This window comes from Dipodomys ordii, unplaced genomic scaffold (assembly GCF_000151885.1).
Source record: "Dipodomys ordii isolate 6190 unplaced genomic scaffold, Dord_2.0 Scaffold1000000878, whole genome shotgun sequence".
Classification (NCBI taxonomy): domain Eukaryota; kingdom Metazoa; phylum Chordata; class Mammalia; order Rodentia; family Heteromyidae; genus Dipodomys; species Dipodomys ordii.
The window spans coordinates 3,937-13,524 of NW_012284495.1; the positions used below are offsets into that span (position 1 = coordinate 3,937).

The 9,588-nt window shown below is 36.0% G+C and overlaps 1 pseudogene; it reads right to left on the reverse strand.

Moving 5' to 3' along the window:
* Positions 1 to 1,123: 1,123 nt before the first annotated feature.
* LOC106002776 lies at positions 1,124 to 2,169 on the reverse strand (annotated as a pseudogene).
* Positions 2,170 to 9,588: the final 7,419 nt, after the last annotated feature.

The following is a 9,588-nucleotide window of genomic DNA, read 5'->3' on the forward strand; positions in this document are numbered from 1 at the left end:
AAGATCGATAGCATTGTTAGGAACAATAAGGTTTCCTTGTTACAAGTAGGCACCCATAGATATAAGCCTGTATAAAGATTGCATCATTAACTATTAAATTTAGAGGATACTACATGCTTCAGCAGCACGTATACTCAAATTACAATACAGAGATTAACATGGCACTTGCACAAGGATAATATGAAAATTTGAGAAGTATTCCATATTTTTCATTATTCAGATGCAAGAAATGAAAAAAAGTGATTAAAAAGTTGATTTCAAAATTACAAGTGTAACAATACACGTAATTCATATAATTAAATTTAGTTTGACATCAGTGTATTAAAGCAGCTCAGAAAGGCGTTTACATAGCATAAACTTTACAAAACTTTTCAAATTAGACAACATTGTCATTTTATCCCAAAGAAAAATAATATTAAGACCTAGAAAAAAAGGAATCAAACTGTTTCTATATGAAATACAATCGGAAAGACACATTAATGAACCTATATATTATAAAATAATATAAAATTCAAAGTATATCTAGGAGAAAATTAATTATGAACATTATGCAAACATAGATTATAGAATATTTTAAAATATACTTTTTCAGACAAGCACCAGAAATATCTTAGTTTCTGTACTACTCATTTCAACAGGTAAATTAAAATTATTTCTTATTAAAAATCACAAACTCTGAAGAAATTATTATACATGTTTACAAAAACTATTGAATACATTTTTCCATCCAAGGCAGGCAATTCACTTGGAAGAATTCAGTGAAATCCATGAATTTTTAAAATAAAATATTGGTGCTGCCGGGCACTGGTGGTTCATCCCTATAATCCTAGCTAAACAGGAGACTGACATCTGAGGATCATGGTTCAAAGCCAGCCTGGGAAGGAAAGTCTGTGGTACTCTTATCTCAAATAAACCACTAGAAAACTGGAAGTGGAGCTGTGTGTCAAGTGGGAGAGGGCTCACCTTGAGCTGAAGATCACAGGGATAGCTCCAGGCCCAGAGTTCAAGCCCCATGACCGACCAAAAAAAAAAGATATTGCTCTTATTTGGATTGTGAAAATATTTTGTAGGGACACAAAAGATGGACTTGCATTTTTGAAATTTAAGAAACTTAACCCGGCCATTAGGACTTCGGCGAACAATTTGTACAGCCTTTCATAACTTCATAGAGGTAGTGATACATACTTATCCTTTTGGCAATATCAAATACAGTTTCTTCTATGTTGTTCTTCAGGCCTGGATTTATATAATGGTTCAACAGAAGGCGATCCAGCATATCTTTGCTATCTCAATTCTCAACAGCAAATATAAGGGTGTCAAGAATCCCTTAGTTTGGGGAAGTGTTACTGTGGCTCAAGTGGAAGAGCACTCCCCTTGAGCTGAAGAGCACAGGGACAGCACCCAAGCCCAGAGCTCAAGCCCCATGACCGACCAAAAAAAAAACACAACAACAACAAAAATCAAACAAACAAACATATTTGGGCTGGGAAAGTGGCTCAGTGGTAGAGCGCTTGCCTTGCATACATAAGGCCCTATGTTCAATTCTTCAGCACCACATAAGCAGAAAAAAAAGCGGGAAGTGGTGCTGTGGCTCAAGTGGTAGAGCGCTAGCCTTGAGCTGAAGAGATGAGGGACAGCGTCCAGGCCCAGAGTTCAGGACCCACGACCAGACCAAAAAAAATTTTAAAAAAAGAGTCCTTTAGTTTGGGCATTGGTATCTGTATCATGATGAAGTAAGAAAGAAGCCACTCTGGTATTATTCCACGTATATGCACTATTCAGGGGTGTCCAGTCATCTACAGTTATTGCATGTGCCGCTTGAGACATCAACTCACTGACAATGTCTAAGTGTCCACCATAGTCTTCTCGAAGAGGGGTATACTCATCATCATCCCAACTATTCACATAAGTGGCCTTTTGGGAAAGAAGTCTCCGCACTGTAGTAAGCTGAATATTTTCGGCAGCCCAATGAAGAAATATGCTTGGATCCTTCTCCATTTTTTTTTTCTTGCAATTGATACCATTCCTTACTTTTTCATCTTGTTCCCCATATTCCTAAGAATTGCCTAACCAGAGACTTTGAGTGCCAGTGGGAATGAGGTGTCCATGTATTTCCCTAAAGTTCACATTGGTTGAACTGGTCATAAATATCTGGTGAATTTTCTGCAACTGTTTATTCATCATGATTTATTTTCTCTTTTTCGGATTTTACTATTCGAAATTATTCTAACTGGAGAGTAGGGAATTGATGGAGAGCAGAGGAAAGATATTCCTCCATATTCAAATGTACACATTGAAAATGAGGACCAGTGATGTCTTCATGTGCAGCTTATTCTAGGCATGAGAAAATAGGAAATAATGTCTTCTATATAAATGATTTGGTAAATGGCAGAGCAAAAAGTGAAATGATACAACCAAAAATCTAAAAGCAAAATAAATTAGGAAAATTATGGAGCAATCGTATTATCTATGAGAACCATGAAAGGGAGAGAGAAAGAAAGAGACAGATGTGTAATTACGTAGATAGCCACAAAATCCATGCCTCTGATCAATTTGTACAGCAAACAAAATTTTACTTTTTAAAAGAGATGGAAATCGAATTTATGTATTTACTTGAAGTTAGTAAATACATTTTTAGTAGCCTACGTAAAGAAACATAACTTTACCAAATTACAGACAGTAAAATTTTCTTTGCAGGTATTTTCCTCATAATGACAGAAAAGTGAACAACGCAATGTATATCAATACATCACTTTGTATATCGTAAATAGACAATATAAAAATCACAGTAAAAATATTAGAATATATCACATTATAAAATAAAAGGTAGAAAGTATCAAACTCTGATTGTTTTTCCAAGTACTTTACCTTTGGTATCTAATTTAATCCTCACAATAATCCCATAAAGTGAAACTGTTTCTATTTTTAATTCTAAGATGATGATATTTAAGTCTACAGAGTTGGAATTACTAGTACAACATTCTACACATGGTAAGTGTTAGCCTGCGTTCCATTCCCACTATATGAACTAACCTCATTCTATTTTATAACTAAATACCAGTACTCAGTCTACTAATTCTAGGAAAATTCCCAAAATTATTGTGCACACTCTAATAATATTTCCTTTATCTTTGTTAGAAAATAGGTAACTAAGCCGGACACCAGTGGCTCACGCCTATAATGCTAGCTAATCAGGAGGCTGAGATCTGAGGAATGAGGTATATGACAATAGAGCAAAAGTAAGAGATATGGAATTAAATTAGCTATTATCATATTTATAATAATTTTCAGCTCTAACTCATAACCTCACTTAGTATTATTTTAATCTTTATTTGATTACTTCACCTATCCCCTAAATTTTAACATGTGATTTAAATACAACGGCAAAAAAGTGTGGTTTGACTTTGACACTCATGTGTGAGGATGCACAATATGGGCAAATAAAGGGATTGGAATTAATAGCCATTATCCATTTTGTTAAATGGTTTTCTCAAACTGATTCTAACAATTCGTATTTCATTCAACAACAAGAAACATGTGACAATTCCCTTTGTTTTGCTCCTCATTAAACTTGTTTCCATGTTATTTTATAATGAAGGATGATTTCATCAATCTACTGTAGATACAAAAATATGTTAAAATATTTCTATATGTATGCATTGATATAAATATAAACACATATATTATAAAGGTTATAATGATAAATTATAACTTCTGTAACTGTACAATTTACTAAATTATTAAAAACATGGGCGAGTCAGGCCTGGAATTCTGGTTACTCAGAAGGCTGAGATCTGATGATCATGGTTTGAAACCATCCTGGTCAGGAAAGTCCATGAGCCTTTTATCTCCAAAGAACCAACAGAAAATCAGAATTGGAACTGTGTCTCATAGTAGTAGAGTGATAGCCTTGAGAGAAAAGACTCAGAGATATCACCCAGGCTCTTAGTACAAGAACTAAAATCTACCCCCAAAAAGTATTTAATTTACACCTGTGTAAATAGAGTATTTCCTTCACCCAAATGCACATCCATGCTCATTTACAAGGTAACTCTGTTATGTCTGGAGTACCACATAATATTATCACTAAAGTAGAAAGTATTACAATATGGGTAAACTCTACCTCTCTCATGGATTTTTCTCCACTCAAATATTCAAATCTTGCAATTATTCCCATTATTTAAAGTCATAGCTTTTTTTTCTTTAATACACATAAGATTGGAATTTGAATTGAGTGTCTTGTGTCTCCTAAATGGATGTTCTTACCACTTTGGCATGCCCCCAGCCCTAAATTATACTGATTAACTTTCAGATAGAATCTTGCTTCCAACTTGTGTATGATCGTGGGCTCAGTCTACTTTATGTTATTCTTCCTGGAATTTAGAATAACAAGTGCCTGGCATTGTGTACAGATCTTTCTGTCCAGTCTGAGCTTTAACCACTATCCTCACAATAGTAGACTCCCTCGTAGTCAGGATTTTCATAAGCTTATCATAGCTATTTTTAAAAAAATCTTTGCATTTCCTGCAGGTTCTTGAGTACTGAGTTAATTGGTGTTTTCTTGGGTTGTTTTATTTCTTTTGAATGTATGTGTTGAGTTGTTCCTCATTTTTCCTTTTGTTTCTTTCACTCAAGTTCTTCCCTATAGTGCTGAGAAACCAATTCTTCTTTCTCAAGATAGTCAAGGTGAACATTATTTATTCCAAAACAATTCCAGTAATATTTAAACACCTTCAGAAATTTCGAGAAAATGGCAGAGGAGACTCTGGTGGCTAAACAAGCTCTTGCATAGAAAGCAGTTCTAGTGTTCCAATGAACAGTCCTAGGCACACCAAGTGTGCCATCACAGTACAGAGAGTTTGGGCAGAGAGGGAAAATCCAGGTAAGGAGACAGATCTGAGCATTTTCCAGCAGCCATGGCTAAGGTAGCTGTGGCGGCTGTGGTGCCATCCATAGCCGCCATAACTACAACCCAGAGAGTCTGGGACAAATGTGCCAGATGCAGCAGGCAAGCAGATTTTACTCAACACGAGCAAGAACTGAGAAGTGGCAGATATTTTCATCCTGCAGATAGCAGACCAGAGGCTACCCAGGAACCCACACTCCAGCCTGAGTACAAAACTAACATCCTCACTCCTTCTCAAAGGGAGCAGAGGAGGGAAGGACACCCCTCCCCCCAACACCGGAGATATCCACCGTTGATGTAGACAAAAGCCTGGCTAAGTAGCTAGATCCAACTCAGTTCTTTGATGAAAACAAAAGAGTCATTTAGCGAGTCACAAGTACCTACCCTGACCTGCCATTCTCAACTCCACCCATGGGAAAGTCACCACAACAAGGCAGAGAAAGCTACACCCATGAAGGAGTGGCTTTCTTCACTGGGTAAACAGAGCCAGAGGCTGACCTCCCTACAACAGCCCTGACAATCAATTGAAACTCAGTAAACATAAACCCTGAGAAGCTAGCCCTTCAGGGTAAAGCTACAGTTTACTGAAAGGCCTCAACTTTACCCAGAACCCAGCCTTATCACAGCAACTCCAAACTAGAGGAAACAGCCACCTCCCTCTTTTGTGATACTCAAAGCAGATCTCCCTCCCACTGAACTAGCCTGGGAGGCGATCACAAACTTCTGGGTAAACGAACAGAATTTTTTCTGCCTGCCCAAACAAACTGACTTAAGAAACCAATCAGGCCACAGAAAACCAAACACCACAAACAAACCAGAGACTCCACCAAGAGACTGGTTACTGACACAAGGGAGATACAGGATCTTCCCATCAACCCCCCAAAAACAAAATCAAAGAAGTCTTTTTTTGTATCTTTTTAAATTTTTACTTTTTAATTATAAAAATTGTTTTCATTAATCTTTTTTTTCTTCCTCTTATAAATTTTATTTTAGGTGTATGTGTGTGTGTGTGTGTGTGCTTTTTTTTAAAAAAAATGTTCACTGACCTGTTGGTCTTTTTTGTTCTTTCTTTCTCATTCGTTTTACTTTTTTATCTTTTGTTCTTTTTGCATGAATTATTTGTTGTTCTGTTTACCTCCTATATACCTGTCATTGATTATAAGACCTTATCCTCAATTGTGTACATTCTTAATCCAAAAATGTATTACTCAATTCAAAACCTCTTAGGATTAAATTCCTTAATAGCAGTATTATTTATTTATACCTATAAATTATTTGAAGTATTTTTATTTTTTAGTTTTTCAGGTCTCCTTTCTATCCCTCCTCTCCTCTCATCCCCGTTCATCTCTCAATTTTACTTTTTAAATTTTCATTACTTTTAAGAGTTTCACTTTTTAAATTTAAATATTTGTCTTTCCATTTTTTCTTGTCTCTTTTTTAAAATTTTTTCTTCTCTGTTTTCTATCATTCTTTCCAATCCATTTCCCTCTGTGAGATTAGGACTTGGTTAATATCACTCTCCTTTTACCTTTCCATATCCCTCTAACCCTGTTTTCCCCACCTTTCTCCCTAAACATAATAATTTCTAGTTTGTCAAATTATTCTTTGGTATTCTTAGCCCATTAAAACATAGTTATTTAATGTTGAATGGACTGTATCTGTTGAACTAGATTGTATCTTCAATCATTTGACTATGCAATTACAGGACTTTGGTTGATGCTTGCCTTAAAATGGTGTTCTAGCACAAAACTGGCATTACTTTCATCCCAAATGGGCAGAACAAGCAAGAAAAACACAAAGAAAATGGCAAGTCTGGGTATCTCAATTCCCACACAAGATAATCAGGTGACAGAACAGATAATGAATAATACAGAAGAGAGTTCCCAAAAAGCTCTACAAACACTACTGGTAAACATGGTGAATGAAAAGATTGAAACCCTGCAAAGGATTCAGTGTGAACGTGTTAGGGAGAGGAGGCAAACCAAAGATCAAAACAGGAAGCTCATGGGCTTGAGAAAGCTACTCAAAGATTGATACTGGAATTGCGTGAGCAGGTTGAGAATACTCAAAGAGAAATACAGGAATTGTGTAAGCAGGCTGAGATCAGTCAAAGAGAACTACAGAAGTTACATGAACGTGAGAAATCTAATCAAAGAGTAATACAAGAATTGCAAGAGCTGGATGAGCATAGACAAAGATCAATAGAGCCATTCATGGAATCCATAAACAGTCACATGAAAGGAGTCAGGGAGACCACAAAGGGAATGTTGAGTGGAGCCCAACAGAAGGAATGGGAGTCCAAGGAAACCATAACCAATCAACTAAGTGATTTGAGAGTAAACAATGAACAACAAATTAAGGAAGTAAAGACTTTCATACAAGATCTAAAACAAAGTTCCAACAAAGAATTTGAAGCCATAACAGGCGACCAATTAAAAGGAAAAGAAATGAAAAATAAAGTAGAAAGTCTTGACAGTAGGTTAGACTATGCAGAAGATTGAGTCTCCGCCATTGAAGACAGCCTACGTATTATAGAGAAAGAACAAACAACTATCCAAGACAAATTGAAGAAATATGATAGATCTATTCAACACTTGGAAGACACCATCAGAAGGCCTTATCTGAGGGAAATGGGTGTAGAGGAGCACATAGAGACAGAAGGTAATGGTCTAGAAAATTTGTTCAACAGGATCCCAGCAGAGAACTTCCTAACACGCAAAAGGATAGGCATATTCAGATACAAGAAGCTTTTGAAACTCTAAATAGACCAAAGAAGAACAGGACTTCCCATCGTCCTATTAATTATAAGCCACACAGGATCAATTCAGACCAAGGAAAAGATCCTTAAAGCTGTCAAGGAGCAAAGATCAGTCACCTATAAAGGAAAACCAATTAGAATCACCTCAGATTTCTCCAAAGAGACTATTAAAGCAAGAAGAGCCTGGAATGGTGTATGCCATGCTCTAAAGACAAACAACTCTCAACCAAGAATAGTGTACCCAGCTAAATTGTCCTTCATAATTGAAGGTCTAATAAAAATCTTCCATAGCAAAGAAAAACAAACAAAATATCTCCACCAAATCAGCTGTACAAAAGATACTTAAAGATGTCCTAAACATAGAAAACCAACAAGACCACAATAAAGGCCAAGAAACCACATACAAACAGAATCCAAGAACCATAGAAAGAATCCAGTAGGCGCAGCACCCAAGAAGGTGGATAAAATGGCAGGAGCACCCAAATACCTCTCAGTCCTCTCTCTCAATATTAGGGGATGTAACTCTCCAATTAAGTGACATAGACAGTTTGGTTGGTTGAAAATGCAAGATTCTTCTATCTTCTACCTTCAGGAATCACAACTTGCCTATAAAAATCAAACACATTTTGAAAGTGAAAGGCTGGAACAAAATCTACCAAGCAAACATCCCCCAAAACAGGCAGGAGTTGCAATCCTAATATCAGATAAAATAGACTTCAAATTAACATTATTGAGAATAGATAAAGAAGGTTACTACATACTAATTAAGGGATATCTCATTCAGGGGGATATTAAAATTCTAAATATTTGCCAAACAATAGTGCACCCAAATTTATCCAAGAAATACTACTTTAAATCTCACATAGATCCAACGACATTAATTGTTGGGGACTTTAACAAACCACTATCCCCCACTAAATAGATCAACTGGGCAAAAACTCAACAGACAAACCGCAGATCTGAACAAGTGCATACATCAACTGATTTAGCAGACATCTAGCAAATATTCATACAGCAGCATCAGAGTACACTTTTACTCAGCAGCACATGGAACATTTTCCAAATCAAACTTGTCAAAATTCAGAAACATTGAATTCATATCTTGCGTTCTACCAGACCAAAAGGGAATAAAATTATAACTCAACACAAAAAGCCACCAAAGAAAGTCCAGTAAAATATGGAGACTGAAAAACACACTGTTCAAACACCAGTGGGTCATGGAAGAGCTTAGAATCGAAGCTCAAATGTTCATATTATTCAACAAAAACTAGCACAGAGATTTTCTGCTCCTCTGGGACACAGAAAAGGCACGATTCAGAGGAAAGTTTATAGCTCTGAGATCCTATATTAACAAATTAGAGAGACCTGGAACCAACAATTTAATGAGATCTGACACTCCTTGAAAAAGGGAATCAAGATAAACCCCAATCCAGTTGATGGAAAGAAAGAATTAAAATTCAATCAGAATTAAATGAATTAGAATCCAAAAAAACCATATGAAGAATCAACAAAATGAGAAGGTTCTTCAAAAAAATTAACAAAATTGACAGACCCTTAAAAAAGAAAAAGAAGAGAACTCATCCAAATTAATAAACTCAGAGATGAGAATGGAAACATCACTACAAAAACAACCAAGATTCAGAACATTATAAAGGAATACTGCTCAAAACTTTATGCTAATAATTTTGAGAAATTGGCAGAAATGGACATTTTCCTGGCAAGTATTGACATGCAGAAACTAAGATGAGTTAAACCATCTTAACAGGCCCATATCAAGCATTGAAATAGAAAGAGCAATAAGAGAACTCCCATCTAAGAAAAACCCAGGAATAGATGTTTATACAGCAGAATTCCACAAGGCCTTCAAAGCAGAGCTCACACCAATACTCCTCCAACTCTTCAATGAAATTGAAAGAGAAAGTTC